Source organism: Erythrolamprus reginae, chromosome 2 (genome assembly GCF_031021105.1).
Source record: "Erythrolamprus reginae isolate rEryReg1 chromosome 2, rEryReg1.hap1, whole genome shotgun sequence".
NCBI lineage: Eukaryota > Metazoa > Chordata > Lepidosauria > Squamata > Dipsadidae > Erythrolamprus > Erythrolamprus reginae.
In genome coordinates this window covers 76,093,159-76,119,152 of record NC_091951.1, presented here as the reverse complement: position 1 = coordinate 76,119,152, position 25,994 = coordinate 76,093,159, and the positions used below count along the sequence as shown (strand labels likewise).

The 25,994-nt window shown below is 38.6% G+C and overlaps 1 protein-coding gene and 1 long non-coding RNA gene across 8 annotated transcripts in view; one reads left to right on the top strand and one right to left on the bottom strand.

Annotated features, from left to right (window-relative positions):
• The window catches only part of PLXNA1 (plexin A1), a 471,845-nt gene that overhangs the window by 144,332 nt on the left and 301,519 nt on the right, over window positions 1-25,994 (top strand). The gene's annotated exons all lie outside the window — the stretch shown is intronic.
• LOC139160472 (uncharacterized) lies at window positions 460-8,994 on the bottom strand. Its single transcript, XR_011557950.1, has 3 exons — window positions 8,964-8,994; window positions 7,535-7,590; window positions 460-472 (listed from the first exon to the last, which is right to left on the bottom strand). It is a non-coding gene; the product is annotated as an uncharacterized lncRNA (long non-coding RNA).

Sequence of the window (25,994 nt, the reverse complement as noted above, 5' to 3'; positions counted from 1 at the left end):
ACTAAGATTCTGAAACATCACTCCTATTCAGAGGAATTTCTAGATATCGTATAAAATGCTACCTCATATTCTCAAGATTCTTTCAAAAGCTTTGGAATTTTTCAGGAGAACCTAGAGAGGATTATCCTTTAATGACCACTTGTTCAGCGACCATTCAAACTTAAGATGGTACTGAATGAGAGTAGCTAGGACCAGTCCTCATACGTACATCAATCACAGAAGCATAACAATGATATGATTGTGTCAATCACAATGTTGCATCCTCCTGTGATCACTGGAGAACTCTGCCAGCTTTCTATATAGCTAAACCAGTGGGAAGTTGGCAGGAGATTTTAAATGGTGAACAGTTGGCGTCTTCACATAATTACCTGTAGTGATTCACCTAGCAGAAGTTCAGGATTTTCTGTCACTGATTAGTGTAAACGCATGATGTCACCACATTGTTTAGTGGTGGAAATTCCAGCCCCAATGCCTGTTGTAAAGTGAGGAATTATCTGAATTATTTTCACATTCAGTCACATGACCACGTTGCTTAGCTTGAGAAATTCCAGTCCTGAATGCTGTTGTAAAGTGAGGACAACTTGTTAATAAGTATGCATATTAGTTAAAATCCCAATTATTTCCCCTTTACAGATAGTGGCAACTGTAGAGTATTAAGAAAGATTACCTCCTCTTTTTGTAATATTCTCAGGAGATAGTTCTGCCTCATTCTTTTGGGTACTTCCTCGCTGGATTTGAGTTCTTTCTTTTTCATCCCAGACAAAATTGTTTAGAATTGGTTTATTTAGCCTCTTCCTATTTGGCTGCAGAGTTTATGATTTGAGGATGCTGGATTGACCTACCCTTTGCTCAGTTTGGCATGTCATGTGCTTGTCATGAGGAGGCAGCCTCTCCCCATTGCTCTAGGGCTTATTCTCAGTAGCCAGCAAGGGAGAACTAGAGACTCATCCATAGAACAAGGAGATTGCTAAACCAGCTGCCTTGTGTTGCATAAGGGACTTTTGTTCTCTTTCTCTACTGTCGGGGTTTTTTGGGGAGTGGGGACTTTTCTTTATCAGGTTTTCCCCCTTCCCAATTTCCTTCTCCATCTCTTTTCTCCCCTCTTAAAATGCAGGTAGCTTCTGCAGAGGGTGTCCTGCCTCTTTCAGCCCCATGTATTCTGCTTGGCCTTTATATCTCTTACTCATTTCTCCATTCAATAGCAATAACGTTAATGGCATGACAAGGTAGTCATGCGTTGCCAAGTGAATCCATCTCTCTCAGCCCTTGGGAGCGTTTTAAGTGCAGGCCCTTTTAATAAAGGTGGAGGCTGGGGTTAAGCTGAGAAAACAGGAGGTGGGAGTTACGGACAGAGTTTAGTCTGGCCATAACAGGGTTGCAAATCCTTAGCCCCTGTCTGGAAAAAGAGAACACGAGTCCTCTATGTCAGCACTGGCCTTCATTGAATGGTCTTCCTCCAAACAGGAAGTTTCATTGTTTCATAAAACAATTACATTAACCATTGGATTGTGAGAGAAATGATGGATTAAAGGTGGGAGGGACAGGAGCTTCAATTTGGCCCAGTAGAGTCAAACCTCCCCCCCCCCCACACACAACAAAAACATTTGGCAACTCTGTTTATCCTGTAATGTCTATCCAGAGATTCCAGAAAGACTGGAAGAAAGACCTAATGTACATATGAGCTGCCCTAACCAGGCAGAGATTTTAAAGCGGTCTATTGATTCCAGTTCAGGATAGTGATCTCAGGCATCTAAAATCTTGCTTAAAGCACTAGTTAATAAGACAGATGCTTCTTCCTGGAACATAAGGGTAAATTTGTTGAGGTGTCTTTCTCAATCTTCAGATTCTTTTCCTTTGTTTTAAGAAACATTTTAAACCTGACGTATGACTCTTCTTGTGTTACCAAAAAAACCCTTATATAGAATCTACATATATATTAAGTAGTAGTAATAATAGTAGTTGTTCTTATTATTAAATTTTTAATTATTATTAATTATTAAAATAATTCCCTCCTCACCACTGTCAAAACTATTCACTAAGGCTGCATTACTATTACTATTAGTTTTTCTTATTATTCCTATCGCCCATTTCGTCCCACTTATAGTTGTATGACTGTAACTTGTTGCTTGTATCCTTACGATTTATATTAATATTGATTGTTTCCTGATTGCTGATTTGTACCCTATGACAATCATTAAGTCCTGTACCTCATGATTCTTGAAAAATATATCTTTTCTTTTATATACACTGTGAGCATATGCACCAAAGACAAATTCTTTGTGTGTCCAATCACACTTGGCCAATAAAGAATTCTATTCTATTCTATTCTATTCTATTCAGTAAAAGTGAATTATATTCAGCAGATTGACTTTATGCTGTAGAACAATAAAAATAGTAAAAAAAAGAAGATGGAACGGTGTGGTTTGATTTGAATAGCCAGTTCTATGAAAGGTAAGACAAGGGATTTTTTAAAATTTTATGCTAATAAAAGCCATTCTCTTATTTATTTATTTATTTATCTATCTATCTATCTATCTATCTATCTATCTATCTATCTATCTATCTATCTATCTATCTATCTATCTATCTATCTATCTATTTAGATTTGTATGCCGCCCCTCTCCGCAGACTCGGGGCGGCTCACAACAAAATACCGCACATCATAACAAATCCAAATAGCTTTAAAAACATTTACTAGCAAACACACACACAAACATACCATGTATAAATTAAACATGCCCGGGGGAGGTGTTTCAGTTCCCCCATGCCTCACGGCAAAGGTGGGTTTTAAGGAGTTTACGGAAGGCAGGGAGAGTAGGGGCAATCCTAATCTCTGGCGGGAGTTGGTTCCAGAGAGTCGGGGCCGCCACAGAGAAGGCTCTTCCCCTGGGGCCCGCCAACCGACATTGTTTAGTTGACGGGACCCGGAGAAGGCCCACTCTGTGGGACCTAATCGGTCGCTGGGATTCGTGCAGCAGAAGGCGGTCTCGGAGATATTCTGGTCCAGTGCCATGAAGGGCTTTAAAGGTCATAACCAACACTTTGAATTGTGACTGGAAATTGATCGGCAGCCAATGCAGACTGCGGAGTGATGGTGAAACATGGGCATACCTAGGTAAGCCCATGACTGCTCTCGCAGCTGCATTCTGCACGATCTGAAGTTTCCGAGCACTCTTCAGAGGTAGCCCCATGTAGAGAGCGTTACAGTAGTCGAGCCTCGAGGTGATGAGGGCATGAGTGACTGTGAGCAATGAATCCCGGTCCAGATAGGGCCGCAATTGGTGCACCAGGTGAACCTGGGCAAACGCCCCCCTCACCACAGCTGAAAGATGGTTCTCTAATGTGAGCTGTGGATCGAGGAGGACACCCAAGTTTCGGACCCTCTCCGAGGGGGTCAATAATTCCCCCCCCAGGGTAATGGACGGACAGATGGGATTGTCCTTGGGAGGCAAAACCCACAGTCACTCCGTCTTATCCGGGTTGAGCTTGAGTCTTAGATTACTATGAGGCTAGTTGATTCCTATTCTGGCCTGAGAAGAATACATGGTATCCAAGGCACTACTGTCTTCTTTCTCCTGCTACTTTGCACAACAGAAGGAAAAATGAGTGCAGACGGCACAGTATTTCCCCCCTGCAAAATCCTACCTGAAATTTACTTTTAATTAATGCTGCAACCTTATAAAATGAGTTGACTTTCATGAAAGGTTTTTTAAACACTTCTCCATGTTGTGCTGCTAGTTTTGCTACTACTGTTAGCTGTTATTTTATCATGTATGTTCTATGGCCAAATTGTATTTCTCTGCCTTATTCGTTGTTTACTTTTGCCAGTACAATATATAGGGTTCTGTTGGCCTAGCGACAATTAATGATACCTGTCAGTCATCATAGATAAATGTCAACCCAACCTTTAAATTTAATCCCTTTATTCTCTGGTAAAATCCAGAAACTACTTTGGCTGCTTTCTCAATATGTATTCCTAGCATTAAAATATTGGTGCGTGACACACAGAAATTACATTTCTAGAAATCAAACAACGCACTTTCTTCAACTAAGAATGTATATATCTTTCTAGTCATGCTGCCTCTAGAGGTCTCCCATTATGCCAATACTAATGCAGCCAGCAGGGTTAGTGGTACATATTTTCTTCTTTGGTTGTTATAATTGAGTCTTTTTTTCTTTTAATTGGAAATCGTTCTTTAACTAATGAAGAACATGCTTCTTTAGGCCCAGGAAAGCACTTCCAACTGTGTGAAAGGGGACCAGAAAGGGGCTTGCACTTTCATAGTCCTCTAATACCCGGTGGGATGCAGAACACATTAGAGGCAAGCTCCACCAGCATGTTTCTCCTCTTGTAAATCATAACACATAATATAGCATAGAGCAAATTTGTATAGATAACTGTTGTAAGTTGCTGCTTTCTCCGTCAGTCCTGACTGGTGCAGGTTGTTTGTTTCTTCTGTGCCAGTAAAGTAAAACACATCTATACTATTCGCTTCCTCTTCCTCTTTGTATTTCCAACAAAGCAATTTCTGGTCTGGTATAGTGAAACTGCCATATGGTTTCTCCCCATCCTTCTGTGACAACATTTCCTGAGCCTCCCATTTGTTTCCTCCCAGCCAAGCTTATTTGCATGAGACAAGCCGCGAGACCTTTGCAAGTGACCTGGCTCTGAGGATCTCTGCAGGGAAAGGGTGATGAAAAGTTCTGCAATTGAGATGGAAATGAGATGGGAAGGCCAAATTCTTGAAGGGGTCCTCCTGCCAGGGTCATTATGTTCATTCAGAAGTGGGAGTGCTAATTGGGTATTTAACCCACCCTATCCCCAGGAGGGAAAGGGGGGGAGCTGCGATAGTGGGCGAGATAGTACTGCAAGATAAATAATGGAGCAGGGGCCATAGATTTCTGACAAACAAGCAAGCCTTTGTTCTGTGCATTATTGCTTGTTGCTTATTTAACCAATTTATAGAGGTGTCCCTCTATCAATGGTAGAGCTCTAAGTGGCAAACAAAAGTTAAAACATAATACACAACCAAATTCATTTTAAAACCTAGATTAAAAATATATATGCCAGATTAATAATGCTTGTGCTATGTTTTTGAACAGAGAAGTTTACATTGCAAGAATTTCTCCCTAGTGGGTAGAGCCAACGTCCAAATATGAGATGACACCGTCTATTGAGCCAATCAGGAGTGGGTCTGACAAACTGTAGATCTTATCTATATTTTTTTTTTCTTGTCCCATGTACTAGATCTCTGGAGAGACTTTATGTTGTTCCTAATGTATTGGGGGCTGCAGGTGGAAAAACACAACATTTTCACAACTTTTTTTTTTACTATAACAATTACATAGAATTATGTTTTAAGGTAAGCACTAGAAGCTGTTGTGCTGTAACTCTGGCTACAGATAATTGTAAAATGTCTATCTACTGGTTGTGGATAAGTCATTGTAGATGGAAGTGGTGACTTCTGAACACCAGCTGCAATTTTGAAAGAATCCATGTTAAAATGAGCAATATAGTAACGAAATCTGAAATAAGGCAATGGGAAACTGGATTTAAACATAAACCTAGGCAGGTGTGCTGTTATTCTATTATTTCAATGAATCCCAGTTTCTGGTCATTTCCCCCCTATAACATGGTGGGAATCTTAGGCTTTAACAGGGCTATTCTTTTGGAGATTCCATCTGGATATCGATTTTTTAGTACAATTAATATCCATATGGCAGAACAGAAGCATTGTGTTCCTTCCAGCTTTGCTTGCAACTGCTGCTTATTTGGGAAAAGATTGTTTATTCATATGTTCTTTGAAAATAGGACATCCTTCACAATTTCCATAACTTCTGCTTGCTCTGCAGTGGGCAATGCAATCACAATGTGACTGAATGACAGTTTGGGGAGTTTATTCCCTCCTTAGATATGGGCACTGGCGTTGGTATGTCCTTATCGGGAGTCTGACTCCAGCCAGTACGGAGAAGGGGCGTTGCCTTACCTGAAAGCCCATTCTCGGAGGTTGGAGCCAGTCTTTAGTCCCACCCTGGGTATTAATACGGTTCAGTTTTGTTTCAGGGTCTTTTGTCTTCTACAGATTAATATATGTACTTTGTTGTACACGTTGTTATGGTTCAATGAAAAGTCACATTCTAATTATTCAGCAGTCTAGTTCGTTTATCTTCTGGCCGTTATTTCAGTTCAACAGGATTTACACTTTAATTTTTCTACATCGAGTCTGTTTGACTTCATCTCAAACTGGTTATAGAGTCAAAATGGTGGCCGGATATATTCAAAATTTGATTGACACTCTCAGTCCTCAATTGTGATTGGATGAGGAAAACCCTATCTGAAGTCTGACTCCAACCACTATGGAGAATAATTGGTGCACAACAGGAATGACAAGATAACTGACCTTTTATGTTCCTTACTGGCTTGACCTCTGTAGTTCCTATGGTAACCACCAGTTTACATGTGAGAGAATCTGCAGAAACTTCCAGACTGGGTTGCAATGTCTACCATAAATCACAAATGAAAGGAAGCTGCAGGCATCACTGGAACAGGAAGAACAATGGGACGATTTGGGGGAAGGAAGGGTTGTGACTCGTAAAGCTGCTGCCCGATTCCATCATAATTCTTACAACCTTTTGACAGTCACCATGTATTCATCTATATTGCATGGTTCCCAGTAGGCAGCCAGTGCTCTTAACCATTGGCTCCACCTGCTTGGCCAAGGCCTGCAAAAGCTCAAGACAAGCTGCTGCTGGGCCTCCTTTTATTCTTCTCTTTCTCCCTTGTTAATTATTGGTTAAGAGTGTGTGGGAGGGAGTGGAGGTGCCCTTGTAGCTAAACCAGTCCTGCTGAGAAGAGGGACACAATTTAAGTGGGCCTTTGCTGATCAAAGGGAAATATAGAGAACGTTTGAGCTGAGATTTGTCACACAGCAAGCGTGTATGAGGGGAAGGAATTTAGTACTTTCCCCCCCTGTTTTGCCAATGATGGAGGGGGAGCAATCATTTATAGAAGAAACCCCTTTTAAAACCTTGTATATTTTCTTACCAGAGATTATTTGAAGTAGGAGCAATAGCTAAAGGCGATTGCTAATCCTAAAGTCAACAATCCCAGAGGAAATCTGTGTGGAATAGGGTGATTAAAGAGATAACAATCAGTTTTGTATTGTATCCATCTTGTATTTAAACATTACAATTTGAGGTATACAAACAGGAAGCTGAGGATCATGGGATAATCTCTGGTATCATACATGACTGCAAATAGCGAAAAGCTGTGATTATTGAGGGCGTCCCAGAGCGTAATAGTGATTAGTTGGGATTTAGGCTCAGAACCTAGATTCCTGGTACTGGGACATCTGGGTTGCAGTCGTAAACATTTTAGTGGTTCTATTTTGGTGCTTTAAAAGCAATTGTATATCTTCGAATCCAGGCATCACGGCAAATTTTCGCATAGCTGACCTCATTAGAATAATCTACTCAATGGATTTCTAAAATATTTGACGCAGAACTAAAGAGCTATTAGAAATAAGACACTTACTTTTCTGGAAAGGCCATGATCCTGTCTTAAATAACTTAAGAAACGTTCTTTAGGTGCTGATTGATGATAATTGATGTTCATCAAGGACACAGAAGACAGATAGGAAAAAATGCTACAGAGCAAAGCTGAAAAATATCATGGTAATTCAAGTATATTTAAACTTCCAGAGTTGGAAATGTGGCTGTAAAACATTAAAACAATTCCCACCCATCCCCAAGTGGGACATCTTCTAGATGTATGGATTTTCTCCAGCAATGTCCATTGCTGAGAATTCTGGAAAGTCTGAAGGTCACACATCTGAAAGAGCCTTGTTTTGGGAAAGCTGCATTAAATGAGATCAGAATTTTAAAATGAACCTTGGACATTTTCTTCTAATTATTTTTTCCAGATGTTCCAACTTTAATCGATGTAGTTCAATATTAGATACTTAATGCAACAATATTCTTTCTCATTCATGAGTTTCACATCTGAGATTAGGTAGCATAATAATGCAGTCTTTCAGTTAGTGTATTGTATACAGGTAGTCCTTGAGTTATGACCTCAATTGAGTCCAAGTGAGTTTTCCCCATTTTACAACCTTTTTTTGTCATAGATATCAAGTGAATCACTGAAGTTGTTAAGTTAGTAATCCCCACTGACTTTGCTTGTCAAAAGGTCACAAAAGATGACCACATGATCCTGGAATGCTTCAACCATCATAAGTATGAGTCAGTTGTGAAATACATTGATACCTCATCTTACAAACTCCTCGTCATGCAAACTTTTTGAGATACAAAACCCGGGGTTTAAGATTTTTTTGCCTCTTCTTCCAAACTATTTTCACCTTACAAACCCAAGCCGCCGCCACTGGGATGCCCTGCCTCTGGACTTCTGTTGCAGCAAAGCACCTGTTTTTGCACTGCTGGGATTCCCCTGAGGCTCCCCTCCATGGGAAATACCACCTCCGGACTTCTGTAGTTTTGCGATGCTGCAGGGGAATCCCAGCAGCGCAAAAATGGGCGCTTCGCTGGCAACGGAAGTCTGGAGGTGGGGTTTCCCAGCGAGGGGAGCCTCAGCGAAATCATAGCATCACAAAAACATGGAAGTCCGGAGGTGGGGTTTCCCATTGAGGGGAGCCTCAGGTGAATCCCAGAAGTGCAAAAACGGGCGCTTCGGCTGGCAAAAGGGGTGAGTTTGGGGCTTGCACACATTAATCACTTTTCCATTGATTCCTATGTGAAACATTTTTTCATCTTACAAACTTTTCATCTTACAAACCTCGTCCCGGAACCAATTGTGTTCGTAAGACGAGATATCACTGTATCTGAATTTTGATCGCATGATCATGGGAATGCTGCAATGGTTGTAAATGTGAGAAATTATCATAAGTCACTTTTTTCAGTGACACTGTAACAGGTCAGTAAATGAACTATTGTAAGTCGAGGATTACCTGTATTTTCAAACCAAATGGCCAGCCCAGGGCATGTGCAGCTTTGTCTATTCTTGTAGGTCTCAGGGAGTGCAGCCATTCCCTAGGAAAATACTAGAGTTGGTTCTGTTCAACTCTTCCATCCAAATAGATGGAAGCAAGCGAGCAAGCGAGAGCAAGTGAGAGCAAGCGAGAGCAACCAAGCTGAACACCCTTCATCTGAGAATATTTCATTAGTTAATATTATTAATTATCAACAGTAATAATTAGTTATTGATAGCAAAACACGCACAATTAACCAAGGAGAAGAAGCAGGAAGAGGATTATTTCTCAATCACTTGGTAACAATTCTTCAGTAATTCTGATGATTATAGTTGATTCCTTGTTAGCAAAGATGCAGAAGGGAAGAACAGGACAAGATTGATTATAAACCATCAAATTGTTTTTGAATCTTAGTGACCATATAGATTTTCTCCATGATAATCTATCTCTAACCTATAGTTTCATGTGTCCATCCACCTTGTTCCTAGTTGTCCTCTTTCCTTCCACCGTTTCCAACATTAGAGCCTGTTCCAGAGAGCTGGATTTTTGTCTTTATGTATCTGAAGTCAAATAATTTGTGCTTCCAGTGGGAATTTTGGTTTGATTTGTTACATTGGCTTGTTTTTGGCTGTATGCCATATTCTCAGGACAAGGCAGTCCCCTTTTTAACTCATCTCTTCAAACTACGAATCCCCCACAATCAACAATTTAGTGCCTTTCATTAAGGAAAGAAAACTGACAATGCCTATTGGTTTTATTCATATAATTTGTTTAACTCATTCTCGTTACTTATAACTCATCAGAAACTACTAGTTTGGGAAACCAGAGTTCTCACCTATTTTCTCCACCACATGCCTAGAATCTTATAAATACTGTCAAGACTTCATGAAGCACCAACTCTTCCCTGCTGGTTAGGTGGGCAAAAGGGACTGTAGTCAGAAAAGGCAAAAGCTTGGGTGTGTGTATATGTGAAATTGCTCCAAGCTCTGATTCATGCCAAAACGTACAATTTACAGGCACTCTGCTTCAAGTTCTTGCTCCCTTCCCCCAACCTTCACTTACAACTACCACTTTGCCAGTGCCTGCCTAACATTAACTCCCTCCCCTATTAAAGCCCCTGGGGGAGGGGGGGAAATAAATTAGCGTGAAAAGCTTCCCGCCTTCTCTGACTGTTAGACTACTCCCCAAAATGACACAAGAAAAGGGAAAAAAATTGCTCTCTTGCTCCTTTCTGGGGAAACAAAGCCTTTAAACAAGGGAAGAAAGCAGTCACAGAAGAGACGGCCACTCCCAATTACAACAACCCCCACTGAGAAGGCATAAAGCAACCTAAAACAGAAAGAGGGAGAAACCTACGTCTAACCTCCAGGACTGTCAATGTCTGGAGCATGAGACTGGAGATTGCCCTCACAAGCACCATTGGAGATGCCGCTGTTGTTGCATTTACGGGAGTGTCTGTAAATGTTTTTTGGAGCTGGAGCATGAGAAAGTTGAGGACTTTTTCTTATTTGCAGGTGTTGCCACTTGACAGTGCTTTTACGAATGTCTCTTGCAGCCTGCCAGGTGGATGGCTAGTTAGACCCATTGCAGTTTGAGGCTCCATTCTCGGTTGTTGTCAGAACTCTGGTGTGTCCAGGGTTCTCTCCCCCCTCCCCCCTTTTTTCTCCCTCTCTTGGAAAACTGTGGAAAGAAGGATGGGAGCAGGGTATTTTTTCCATTTCCATTTTTTTAGTTTATCAGAATATCAGTTCAAATAAAAATGAAAATAGTGGGGAAACTGCAAGAGAAGAAGGTATAGTTACCTTATGACTATAGAGGGTAACAGAAAGCATTGATTTCCCACTCTTTTTAGAGCAGTAGGATAAGATATTCTACTCATAAAATAAGATATTCGACTGCGGGAAATACGACTTTAGTAACCAAGTAGTTGAGGCATGGAACTCACTACCAGACTCGGTAGTATCATCACCTAACCCCCAAAACTTTACCCTTAGACTCTCTACTGTTGACCTCTCTTGATTCCTAAGACGGGCGTGGATAAGTGCACCAGAGTGCCTTCTGTCCCCTGTCCTAATGTTTCTCTATTACTAGTATCATTTATATAAATATTATTATACCTTTGTATACCACAAATATGTACTTGACAAAACAAACAAATAAAAATAAATAAATATTAACACACAGCCTCAACTTTTTACTTTGATGTAGCAATATATACTAGCCATTTCTATAACAAGAAACCTATCTAATCAGCAAAACCCAAAGTGAACATTCCACCCAAGAACAAAGTCCAGAAGCGGGTTCCAAGGGGAAACAAAGTTCTTATGTATTCTTTTCGTTGATTAATGCAATTCATTTAGCCATCTCTGGTAATTCCATCAATTTTTGCCAGTCAGTCATCCATTGTGGAATTCAGGGCGTTTCTTTTGACTGGGTCTGCAGGATCCAACTGGTATGGGGGGATTCTTTCGCTTCAAATATACTTATTTTCAATACAGTATTTGGTTCTGCTGTCTAACCTTATAATTGATTGAGTTTGGATATTTGCTGAATAGAATTGCCCACACAGGACCTAGTTAAGCAAACATAATAGCTAGTATGCTAATCAACTGATACCAAAGACTCCTAAAACATTGTGTGTTACTGAAAGGTTTATTGGTGATCCAGGATTGCCTAAAGGGCAAGAAGGTTGAAGCCCCAAAAGTCTTCATAGCTTAGAAAGTATTTTAGTAGAAATATTATGATTGCTGAGCTTATTTGCTAATGCTAAACATCCTCGTGGCAACTACAGTAATTGCCTTCATGAAAAGCAATAACAGGAAAGCTATTGAATTTATTTTCAGCATCCTTTTAATGCAGTTTAGCAGCTGGAAATAGGAAAGGGAACCAGTACCATGTGACAAGGTATTTCATTTCAAACTATGCATTGAGAAATGAGAATTAGATGGTTGGAAATATTGGGCTTAAAATTTCCGCCCAACAATTAAGAAATAATTTAATTAAAATTTCCTGCCTAATAGTTTTAAAAAATGAATGAATGATGAATGAACATATATGTGAATACAAATATATGAAATGCATATTCCAGATGTATTGGACTTCAGCTGTAACAATGCCATGTAACTTTCTGATCTTGTAAGCCATTACGTAGATCAGGCAGTTGGATTGTTACAGTATAAACCAGGGTGGATAAAAATGGATGTTTTTTTTAAAAAATCATTAAAAAAATTAAATCAGATTTTTTAAAATTTAAATCAAATTTTTTCTTAATTTTATCAGATTTATTTTAATAAAATGCTTCTGGAGTAAAAATCTATCTAAATATAGTTTTACATTTAAGATACATTAATATTTTACATTGAAATGGAACTTAGTCATGTAGTATGAGGCTGTATATTGTGCAATATTGGGACTGTCGGTTAGTCAACAGAGGGTCAGAAGAGGAGCTGCTTGGGACAGAAATGACAGTTGCTTTTTAAAAATTATGGTTTAAATCGAATTGATTGAAATTATTATTTTTTTACTAGTGATTTAAATCATGATTTAAATCGTAATTTAAATTGACTTGATTTAAATCAAATCCACCCTAGTATAAATTCATTTCAGGACTTGCATTATTGATAGAAGGTGACCAATACTATTTCCATTTCCATTTGTATGGGCTCTGCAGCTGCTACTCTCAATTTTAATCCTCTGAGGAAGCTAGTTGCAGATAACCTAGGTCTTCAGTTTTGTGTATTTTCTTGCTAAGGTAATTGACAGATATGCTGGAAGAACAATGTTGTTTTAATTTAATTCTCAGATAAGTAGTGGTCCCAAGGATAATGCTAAACTCATAAACTGGCTTAATATGAAGAAATTTAATGATTAAATTTAATTTAATTTCATGAAATGACTAGGTTTTTCTTTAACATGGCAGCCTTTAAACTATTTCAGATGCTGTTTTCTTTGTGGGGTTGCCGTGTTTCTCTATTGCTTTATCTCTTCTTCATGTTTTTATACTTGGGTCATCTAATTAAAAGTGCAATTCTGATGAATGTCAATAAAGCAAATTTTATTGATTTCATATCACATTTTCAGGTATGAGAAACTTATTCTTCCCACATCAACTATATTCAAAGAGTGTTTAAATAGATTTTAATTACACATACAGATTTATATACACACATTTTTACACTATTAGTAATCTTTGACTAATTAACAGAGTATAACTTAATCCATAAATGAACTTCTCTTCTACAACCACAATGCACTTTAAAAAAAGAGATTGCCTTCTAACTATCACTTCAACTAAACCAAACTTAACTGCCCACTTAAAATGGAAAGTTTCCAGAGCTTTCTAAAATACTCAAAAAATAAAATGGCCAACCTAATTTCTAGGTCAGCAGTGTTCCACAGTGTTGGGGTAACTTCCAAGAAGGCCTGCTTTCTGGTCCATGGTCCTTTCACCTCTTGCAGTGATGTATAACAATCAAAATTGTTTGCTTCTGGAAGTGTTGTGTGCTTTAGCTTCCATTTCCTTTTCTACAGTCCTTTGATGGAAAACCTCATTTTCAGAATGTAATTTTTAGAGGAGTTTTAGAGGAGTTATATTCCTACCTGCTCATTATGGGTGTAGAGCAGAGGTGAAATGATCCCGGTTTGCTTGTGCCTATCATTTATAGGAGACTGGTCGCGAAGGGAGCACGAGGCTCCCCCCACCCACTTGAACACCACCACTTGGGTTCTTTTACCCTCTGTGCATGCACAGAAGGCTTTGCGCATGTGCAGAGGGTAAAATAATCCAAATGGTGGCGTCCGGGCGGATGGGTGGAGCCTCATGCTCCCTTTGCTCTTCTATAAGCAAACCAGGAGCATTTCACCCCTGGTGTAGATATTAAAGTGGATCACCTCAAGAGATAGAAGAAAGATCCATTTTCCAACAATAAGGAGTAAAGCCTGGCTTAAACTCTAGATGAGAATGTATGTGTAAACATCTCAGATACCATCCTAATTCATGTGTGTATAAGAAAGAGAGGAGAAAAAAGTATAATCAAATGTGCACCATTCTCTTATATAGTTCATCATAATAAAAGCATTTTTAGGCTTGGAGATTGTTTTTTCACCTGACCTACATTGTGGGGCCATCAGAGGTCAGGAATGACAGTAGTTTTCAAAGCTCCACTATTATCAGAAGGCACTGTTTTTCGGCCGTGGTGGGCTCAGAGAGGGCGTCTGAAGAGGGTCTGATGACAAGCAGCCAGTGCCAGAGCCAACTGCACTGTCAAATGTTGACAGGTGGTGAGGAGTCAGTCCCAGGATCACCAGATGGACTGACCTTCTAAGCAAAGGTAATTGCTCCCAATACAATGGGTTAAATACAGATAGCATAGCCAAAATTGATCACATAAATCATGGTAATATGGCCGCAAGACTGTGCAATTGGTCATAAATGCAAGCTGGTTGTCAAGTGTCTGAATTGCAATCACATGACCATGGGGATAATGTGTTGCATATAAGTGTGAATATCAGACTTTTTTCAGCATCATTGGAATTTTGAACAGTTGCTAAATAAACAACTAATCCAAGTACTACTTGAAAAATTGTATTTATTTTATTGAACCTGATTTTTTTTTGTTATTGTTAATGTAGATTGGAGGTCTTCAAATTTGGCAACTTTAAACACTTGTGGACTTCAACTTGTGGAATTTTTTTTTGCAGACATTTCTGCAAGAAGCAACCAAGCTCAGAGAGCATCAAGGACCTCTCATTTGAACTCTGAGCTACAAATATTTTCCATTATTGGCACATTTAGCATTACCAGGGACAGTTCTAGGCTAAGGAGAACCTGTGGGGTTAAAATTGATCTATTGTCCTAGCTGGTAGGATTTAGATGCTAAGTATCCATTGTATCTTTCCAGAGCACTCACTCAGGACAAAGCAAAGTAAGGGTTTGCCTTCTGCTCTACAGAAAGGACATGGAGGCATTCGTCATTTCCCACGCCATCTCCAAATACCACTTTCCCAGCAGAATATAGCAATATTTTGAGGAGGGCAGTTATGACTACATTCCTCTGAAAACCCTTACTCCCATTTAAACTCTAGGATCATAGCAAAGTCCATAATCTTTTTTTTTTGGTCTGATTTTGTGAAATGACACCACTTTTGTTTTCATGTTTGACTGAATTTCTTAAGACATTTGATTATGAAGCATTGCGTCATGCTGAGGATGTATCACAGACATAAAAAGGCTCAGCTGTCAGTGCAGTTTATCTGCTATTTTTATTTTTTTAAAAAGAGTAAAGGGAGGGTGGGAGGAAGGAAGGAAGGAAGGAAGGAAGAAATAAATAAATAAAGACAGAAGGCAAGAAGAAGGAAACTAAGAAAGATTGATTCTTGCTTTTCTGATCTTTCTTTCTTTCTCTTTCTTTCTTTCTTTCTTCTTTCTCTTTTTTTCCTTTTTTTATTTTTTTCTTTCTTTCTTTCTTTTTTCTGCATGCATGCATGTATTGGTGGTATGTATTGGTGGTATACAAAGATTGGAAGTAGCAAAATCGCACATGGAACCACAGCTGTGCCCATGTTTCAGCATGTGCAGAAGAAAAAAACCGCCGAAACACGGACGCACCTACGTCTTAGTGCTCAATTTTGCTACCTCCACAGATGCAGAAGCAAAACTGTGCTGGCCCCGCTAGCACTCATGAGCCGTGGCGGCAAGCCCAATTTAGTGTTACGGCTAGCAGCCCAACCCTGACAAAGATATAACAATGTTTATATACTAGTAAGAGAGGAACATTAGGATAGGGGATGGAAGGCACTCTTGTGCATTTATGCACATACCTCAGAGTCCAAGTCCAAGATTAGGTTTAGGTTGCTGGGTCTACAACATACATTGGAACAAAAGATAGGGTAGGATACTATATTTATCCTCTTAGTAAAATTCAACTGTTAACATAAGGAGGTCCAAAAAAAACATAGCTACGGAGAAAAAACTATGAAACTTTATATTAACACTAAGATTAATAACATATTTAAAAATGACTGATACACTGATCTTTCCATATTAAACTAGGAACAACCACAAGTGAAAGTTTAAAAGGGGGCAATAGCTTTTTAAAGCTAATTCCCTATAATTTTATATATCTATCATAGCCTAGAAAAGGATTGCACTTAACTTTATTACATAGCTGAGGGAATTGTCTCTTGTTACTGCTTCCTTAACAAAAAGAAATATTGCTTTGATTTACATTAATAGGATTTAAATTGTTGTATAATTAATGGGAACTGAGGAAAAATAATAGATTTAATGTAGGGTCAGATATTCCACATTCTCTCATTCCTTAGAAAGTTTGTTGAAAGTAGTGCATTATTATATAGCCTGGCTGAGTTTGCACAGCCCACTCACCTGATATCAGCTGGAATTAGTTGGCTATCTAAAACCCAAAAAGGGTTTAATCTTCAATAGTCCTTAATTTGCTCAAAGTAAAACTACTAATCAAGCATGGAGCTAACTATCAATTACACAGATGAAAATAGAGCAAAGATTTCCAAACTATGATATACTTCCCTTGGGGGGAGGTACAGAAAGAATCCACAGGAGTTGTACCAGTACAGTGATCCCTCGAGTTTCGCGGTCTCGATCTTCGCGAAACGCTATATCGCGATTTTAAAAAATATATTAATTTAAAAAAAAACCACTTCCAGGTTTGGCTTCGGGAGTCAGCTGGGAAGTGGCACGGCTGTTTTAAAAGGTCGCAGCCGGCCTGGGGGGCTTCCCAGCACCCCCCCCCGAACCCCCAACCTGGGTCTTCCCGGCCGCCCACGCAAAGGGGAAACCCCGGCTCCTCGCTGATGCCCGCCGCTCGCCCGCCCACCAGCAAGAGGGGGAAGACCCAGGGAAGGTTCCTTCGGCCGCCCAGCAGCTGATCTGCTCGGTAACGCAGGAGCAACGAGGAGCCGAATCGGGGTTTCCCCTTTGCGTGGGCGGCGGAGAACGCAAACTCCACCATCTACGCATGTGCGGCCATAGAAAAAAGGGCGCGCATGCGCAGATGGTGTTTTTACTTCCGCAACCCTACATCACGAAAAATCGATTATCGCGAGGGGTCTTGGAACGGAACCCTCGCGATAATAGAGGGATCACTGTATAACTTTTAGTACATTGTTACCTTAAATATACATTTCCCAGAGTTTCATTATATGGGTTTCATTGTTCATTTGTGTTCATTTTGATGTTTTGATTTTTAGAAGGTGTGTGTACATTAAGATTACACTAAGAATAGGTATGATGGGCAAAAAGTTTGTGAATCCATGGAATATAGAGTATTTTCACTCTGTTCACTGTGTGCACAATTATTAGGCAAGTTGCTTGTTGCACAAATACACATCACCTGATATGCTTATATTCAATAAGCATTCAAGTTTTTACAGCTTGGAGATGGAAAATACGCATAAAAATGATGGCATGGTCAAAATATTCACTTGCCTAATAATTGAGCACAGAGGACTGAAAGAGACAGAAAATAGTATTAGGGGATAAAACAATTGATCCTGATGGGGCCTCATAGATCCCCCCATTTTACCTGGTTTTAAAAAGACAGCCTCCAGAAAGGAAGGCAGAATGTCAGTGAAGATAGTTGCTCCCAATTTACTCTGACTCACTGGTGCTGTTTCATTGCATAAATAATTTACACTGCAAGATGAGCAAACTGGATCAAGGCATGTCAAAGACTGCCTGTGATTGCATTCACTCATCTTACCAAACCACGTTTTAACCAATGATTGGGTTTGCATAACACTGTTTAAGTCATAACCCATAGTTTATGAAGCATTGTGGATGGCTCACACAAGTCAGTAATGAACCAACCACTTATTTAGTGTAAATCTTCCTACTCTCCCTCCTGGTTGTTACTTTAAGGCCATCCATTCAGGTGGATTCTTTCCACGTGGAAAAGTTAACATGAATGCTTGGAAAGAAGATCTACAATGCAGATATTTTTTTAAAAACAACAACAACAAACATTTGCACTAAAGAAATACAGTGATATCTTGTCTTATGAACTTAATTGGTTCCGGGACAAGGTTCGTAAGGTGAAAAGTTCGTAAGACGAAACAATGTTTCCCATAGGAATCAATGGAAAAACGATTAATGCGTGCAAGCCCAAAGTTCACTCCTTTTGCCAGCTGAAGCACCCGTTTTCGTGCTGGTAGAATTCCCCTGAGGCTCCCCTCTTTGGGCAACCCCACCTCTGGACTTCCATTGCCAGCGACGTGCCCATTTTTGCAATGCTGGGATTTCCCTGCAGCATCGCAAAAATGCCAAAGTCCGGTGGTGGAATTTTCCCATGGAGGGGAGCCTCAGGAGAATCCCAGCAGTGCAAAAATGGGCGCTTCACTGGCAACGGAAGGTCCGGAGGTGGGGTTGCCCAATGAGAGGAGCCTTCGCCTGGCAACAGAAGTCTGGAGGCGGGGCATCCCAGTGGCGGTGGCGGGTTCGTAAGGTGAAAATAGTTCGGAAGAAGAGGTAAAAAAAATCTTAAACCCCAGGTTCGTATCTCGAAAAGTTCATATGACGAGGGGTTTGTAAGACGAGGTATCACTGTAGCTTCATTTTGTCTTACTCTGGCCAGTGTCCTCTGGCCAGCAACCCTTATAGGCGCGGTTAATTTTGCTTAAGGTCTAAATGCAGTACTGTAAATTCTTGCTTCAGAACCATTTCTGTGTGACCCAGTCAAGGAGCTGTTCTGCTTGCATGGCACTTGATATCTATAGAAAAAGCTGTTCTTTTTTGGACTTTAAAAAGCAAATTTAAACTGACCTTGCTCTTGCATCCCTGGAAAAAGTTAAAAGGTCAGTAGCGAGACTTTAAATGAAAAAATAGAGGCTTCTCCAAACAGCAGGCTCCTTGCATTCCGCTGAGAAAAGGCACATAAGAGACAGATAATGCTGAAGTATTATCTTTTTATTCTGGGTTGGGAACGGGTCTAGAAAGTGACAATATTGAGGCATAGTCATAGAGCTTTGCAAAAGGAATCTAATGGATATCAGGCACTGTGATGTACTGTAAAGTTGGCAGGTAATTTGTGAGACTACCAGGGATAAAATTTCAATAGTATGCATTTGGCTGACTTTGAAGACAGATGAGCTCAATACATTACTGATTTAGTGGTCAGTGTTGATGCCGGTATCTCCCTTGTAAAGGTTTAATAAATGACATCTAGGTATGCATATACCTAGATTATAAATGGCTAGAAATGCCCAGCAGACAATGTTTCAGGGAGTTATTAACTAACTTTGTCAGCAAACTGTTAATCTGGCAATTTTGAGGATCAATCTGTAGGAGTTGATGAATCAATTTTTAAACCATTTGATAACTCTAAGGGAAATCAGTTCATTTATCATTGCCACAGTAATAAATGGAACTTTACATTTGGTTGGTTTCCTTGATGCAGTTTCCTTCATTCTGTCTATAACTCAGCCAAATTTCCAACAAAAGTGAAGTGTACCTGAACACATGCAACAGTCCCCATCCTCATATCACATTGCAATCTGAGCAAAAACAAGCAAACCAACAACCTCTCCTCCCGAATTCAAGATTTGTGTGTGTGTGTGTGTGTGTTCATCCTTCCACATGCGGGCATGGGTGCACCCCCACCCCCCTGGAACAAAGAGATCTTAATGGACTCCAGAGGATGGTATAAGACAGGAGAACCTGGAGGAACATTGTCCATGGAGTAGCAATGGGTCAGACATGACTTTGCAATTAACAACAAGAAGAGCAACAACAAAAATAGTTGAAATTGCCAAGCAGCTCCCTTCTAAGAGCGAAAGTAATGTGCTACTATCTTGTGCTACTATGATGAGAACAAAATATCTCTTCAACATATTGAGGGACAGCTTACGTCTGAGGCTTCCACCTCTGTTGAAGGAAGGATTTTCCACTTCAGCATAAATGGATTCCTTCACTCCTTTCTCAAATCATCTATCCTGCTTCTGGTACAAGATTAAAATAAGCATCTTACAAAGAAGAAGTTAGCCAACTGAGTTTTAGTTCTGTCGAAAGGTGTGAAAAACATTTGCTGCATTTTTATGATGGTCCCAGTATTTCCCAAAACTTTGCTGAGCACCTGCTTTTCAGCAAAAAAAAAAAATATCTTTGTTTCATATTAAAGTTAATTAAGTTTAAATGGAATCCTTTTAAAAAGGAATAGCAATAAAAATTTCATAGAGTGGAAAAAAGAAAAACGTCATAAGAGTATAAATCTCCTCCAGATAATAATATGAGACCTCATCAAATTGCCCATAAAGGTAACTATATTGTAACAGCCGCACACTCTTCATTATATTTAAACTGGACTTCATGGTAATTAAATTGGGGCTGTGAATGGAGAAACTGAGTCAGAATGGACTAAGGCAACAGAGACCCTGGCATCAGAGGTTGCAGTAGAAATGAGAAGAGTCTGGTTGTTGACCTTTTGCATTGACATTGAACCCACACAGCTAGGGCTACAGAAGTCATTGGTTTGGTCTTTTCTAGATGAAAAGCAAGTAGAGTTATGGGCATTGCTGCAACATGTTTTAATATCTTTAATGAGCAAAATGTTCTGTAGATGAATGTGTCTCACGTGAACAAAGCCTTAGAAGGAGACCTACCCTGAAACTTAGATAAAGAATGAATGCACTGAGATTTAAGTTGTGCTTTTCATGAAGGAAGATCTTTTGTTGATGCATGCATGGACAGGGGGGAAAGGGAATGAAAGCATGGGACATGATTATGCTGTAATTTATACTTTAAGTACAGCATTCTAAGGGATTTACTGTAAAAAGAAAATACGCCTTTTTAATAAGTAAGCTTTTTTTAAAACTTTACAACATGTGAGCTTGTCTAGGCATATAACAAAGATAGGCAGGGAATATAATAACTGGGTAGGGGGTCAATTTAGATTTGGAGATTGGAAAGATATTAGACCCAAATTTGGGATCTGAATAAATTGTGACATGAATGAATTGTGAGATGCATTAAACCAGTGTTACTGAACCGTAGTAAATTAAAGATGTGTGGATTTCTACTCTAGAGTTTTGGGAGTTGGTTCACACATCTTAAAGTTGCCAAGGTTGGGAAACACTGTTCTTCACATTAAATGGTGTGTGACCACTGAATCTGAGCCAAGAAATGTCTCGCTGTAATAAGGTGTGGCCTGGGAATGAAACTGGAGTTCAAGATCATCTAGCCCCATTTATTTTTCATGTGGGGAAAAAAAGTGAGGAAAAAAGTGAGATTACCCTTGTAGGGACTTCAGCGTATTTCTCAACCATTTAGCCACAAAAGCTGAAAGGAGCTGGATATGTGAGTCACCAGTTCAAAGGAAGTTTGAGAACTACTGAACTAGATCTTTCAGGTGGCATATGAAACTGAGGTATTCCAAGTTGAATCAAAGGTAAATAAAGGAAGTAACTAAGGTTATTGTTGTAATCATAGGTCATAACGTACAGCAAGCCATAAAATACAATAAAATAACAGTAAATTAGTAAGATTATAAAATAAAGCAATAAAAGAGTATTAGATGTAAAACGTTTATTGCAAAATATAGCCAAGCCTACATCAGAACACTTAAGTATTTCTCCCTATGTTTAAATAACTACAAAGCAAAAGTAGCAACTTTGTTATTGACGGTTGATAAAAAATAAAAGTACAGGTAGTCCTTGACTTAAACCACAAGAGTGCCCCAAATTTCTGTTGTCAAGCAAGGAAGTTGTTAAGACTGAATGATTAGCAACATCATAGAGGAGCTGTCAATAAGATCTTGGTCACTACATCTGGTGTAATTCTTAAGCAGTCTAATAATATATAAGAGAACAACCTGTTTTTAACATACATATGAGCAATGTATATACTAGAATGCCTACTATAGGAACAAATATATTTTCTTGGGTTAGAACGCACAAATCTCAAACAATAAATTCAACACCAAAGTTTTTGGGATAGAAATTTCTATTTAAAGAAGCAAGATTGGTAGGTAGGGCAATAGTGCAATTTTTTTTTAAAAAAAAGACTGCTCTTCTATCCACTTGCGAATGTGTTCGTTTGCCTGAATATTATTGATCAATAGCATCAGCAAACATACTGAAGATCAATCTTCAATTCTTCCTTTGGCTAGGCCTTCTGTCTCTGGCATCATCTGAAATCAGTAAATACGTTCCTACCATGTTAGGCAGGAAACGAACCAAACTTTAATGTGTTTCCTTGAAACATGTGTGGATGCTGACCTATCAACTTTTCATTAGTTATTTGTCAATCTTGGTAAAACATTCATGAACACTTTTGATTTGGAAAAATCTGAATTCAGGAAGCAGAACATTGCAGCCACAGATCATAGTATTATTAATATTGCTAGCACCATTGTTGGTAAAAAATATTTTTTTAATTAACTTTGAAAGTAAAAGTTTACTCATTACTATAATTTCTTTGGAAGTAGAATACTGTATACTGTTCTTCATCTCTCATAAAGGCATTTTTTTTGCTCAGGTTCAGAATTTTACACTTAGGGTCAAATGTTGCTGAATGTTATATGGATCTCTTTCTGTTGTGTAACATAATTCTATGCAAAGTGTTCCATTTCTTCATGTATATAGGACAGATATATAATATACACACACATAAAATGTGCATGTAGGAAACCCATATACAAAAATATTGTATAATAGGAAATATCTAAAATTGTGCAGTTTAGAAAACAATACATATTTTAATAACTTTTTCTTCCCAACATTGATAAAAAATAAAAATTGAGCCAAACAGAACTTATGTTAAAAGCTGAAATGCTTCAACATCTGGAAGCCATCAAAATCTGGAATGGAGCAACATCATTGACATGATTGCTTTGGCATTTCTACAGTGCTGTCACTTGGGGTGGTATATCTGACATTCTGTTATTAGAAAGGTGCCTGATAAATTCTATGATTCATCATTTTAGCAGAATGTTCTGTTTGCTAAAGTTTGCATGAATAAATGATGGCACATCAATTGGCAGTAAATCCACAAAATTTAAAAAACAAATGAATGAACACAGAATTCAGCTGTATAATTTAACTGAATGGTTAGCAGTCCACATAATATATTTGAATAAATGGTCTTAGTATTTACATAGACATGCAGAGAATGTGGCGTTTCATATGATGCATTTGCAAATGTGTATTGCACCTTTCTTTAGGATGGTAAATATTTTATATGACTTTAATATGAACGAGCAGTAGAAAACCCCAACTTTAGCCTTGATTTATAAAATAAGACTATTTGCTCTAGACATATTTTATTATCTGCAAAAAATACACTGCCTCAGTGTTGCATAACTGAATGAATTCAGACGTAGAAAGGATGATTCACATCACTTCTGTCAGGACAGAATTCATGCAGGAAGCATTGTTTTGTGAAAGCGGCCCTTCATTTCATAAAAATGAAGGAAGTGCTAAAAGTGACAGGAAAAGATTACGACTTACAATTGTGTATTGTGGCTATTTTAATTTTAAACCTTCCTGCATTCAGTGACTTTCTACATCAAGAATTTCTGCACAAAGAATATATGAATCTTAAATTAAAAAGCAAACAAACACAAACTTTTAAATTTAAGATTCTGTCATATGAAGTATGATGATTTTTCAGAATTTCAATCTAGAGACATGTGCAGATAGAAAAGGGAATTTAACTGAAGCAGTGTTTGCACTATGGCTCAGTTTTGCATTTTAGCATTGGAGCTCAAACTGTTGGAAAGGAGTGACAAATTTTGGACTTCAAAGGATGTGTAGTGCTTAGTATTCATGTCTGCAGTATTTTGCTGGCTGTTGTATGGGAAACCTGTTGCCTAGTGTTCATTGGTGAAAATTATTCTTCTTATTAAAATCATTCAAACAATTCTTCAGTCTTTAAATAAACAGTTTGGCTATGTTAGGTATTCATGAAATGTTTCAAGTAGAACAGAAGCTGTATAATGCATTTCCTTTCCTTTTTCATAAATCTATTTAAAAATACTAAAATATCTGTATATCTGGAATCTAACATTCTGTTTTCCATGTTACGTCAAGCTTCACAATTGAGCTTTTGCCAGATTCATAAAGTCATTCTGTTATCTTTTATTAATTAATCTTGGATGACTTCCATTTCTTGGTTCGGCTTTTTCCATGTCTAGTATGAAACATTGCCTTGCCTCACAGAAATCTACCTTAAAAGAAATACAGTGGTACCTCATCATAGGTACTTAATTGGTTCCAGGAGGAGGTTCATAAGGTGAAAAGTTCGTAAGATGAAACAATGTTTCCCATAGGAATAAATGTAAAAGCAAATAATGCGTGCAAATCCTTCAGGAAAATCCCAAACTTTAGAAGGGAGGCGAACAGAGGGCAGGGAGGAGCAGCTAAAGGGGGCGGGTGGAAGAAGCAAAAGACACAGTTTCAGTGCCTTTGCAAGCATGAAAAATCTTTACTCCTCCAAGCTGCCCCTCCCTTTTCTTTCTTAAAAAGACACCGTTTCAGTGCTTTTGCAAGCATGCAAAATCTTTACTCCTCCAAGCTGCCCCTCCCTTTTCTTTCTTAAAAAGACACCGTTTCAGTGCTTTTGCAAGCATGCAAAATCTTTACTCCTCCAAGTTGCCCCTCCCTTTTCTTTCTTCAAAAAAGGGGAAAAAAAGAAACCCCTTCATCCCAGCAGCAGCTGCTTCGGTTCGTAAGGTGAAAATAGTTCGGCAGAAGAGGCAAAAAAATCTTAAACACCGGGTTCGTATCTTGAAAAGTTCGTTAGAAGAGGCGTTTGTAAGATGAGGTACCACTGTACAAGGATTTCCCCCACCCCACCCCGAGCATGGTAGATAAGATGGAATGAATTTTTATTAAGTAAACAATGATCTGTACATTTAGAAATAAAAATGTTTTTCAGGTAGGTATAGTTTTTATTTATTAACCAGGCTTATTACAAACAGACTAGGCCTAACAAAAGGCATAAGTATCGGCCATGTGCAAATCCCAATTTGCTTATATATAAGGATAATCAAAGAATCTCCCTCTTTCACCAGCCTTTAATTTCAATAAATTTTTGTTGCCTGCAAAGCTTTTTGTGCATTCCAGGGACAAATCCTCGGGCACACGATAGCCACGCAAACAATAAAATTGTGCTTCAGCCTCAAAGAAAAAAAATCTGGCTGGCATCCCCCAGCACTGGAAAGAAATGAAACAATGAGAGTCAGCTTTGCTATGAGCTTGGGTCAAGCATGTGGCTATTATTTGCTTCCCTATGTAACTGTGGATTGGGATAATAATTCCTGTCATATTTTTGTTTTAGTCCTTTGTGTTATGTATTTCACAGGGCTCCAGGCCAAGTTATTCTGTCTGACTGGATCTAAACAGTAAAATTGTGATTGCAGCTTTAAAAAAAAACAAAAAAAACACCCAGGGCAGTGAAAGATTGAGTGCTGCATACAAACAGTTTGAGGAAGCTGTTGTACACTAGAACAATATCCTTACTTCTTTTTCTTTTAAGCAAATTCCCAAAGACTGTCTTTAGAGACTAGTTTTCCTACCCCAAATAACTAAAAGAAAGGAAAATAAAGAAAATAATGAGAGAATTCATGATAAGGATCTTAAATGTTCCTTACTATGTTTTAATAAAAGTTGGTAAGTATCTAGATTCCCTTTCCCAGAAAGCAGATCCTCTAAGCTGCATTTTCAGAGTAGGCAAGATGGGAGCTTCCAACATTCATTTTTACATTTATTTCCTAAAGGTCATTTTAACTATGTGACTTCCTTTCTCTTGTTGTATTTATGGCTCTTCAAATGAATATGTAGTTGTATACAACACTGAAATCATATCATGTTTCTTTTTAAAAACCGTGGATTTTCTTTCTTTGTGTTATCTTTATCCTTATCTAGAAAAAATGAGATTTTCTGAGTAGAGAAAAAAAATCTTAACTTTGATTTTAGAATGAAAATATAGAATTAAATATGAGATGGCAGAAAGAAAATAGAATACTTTTACTTGGCCAAGTA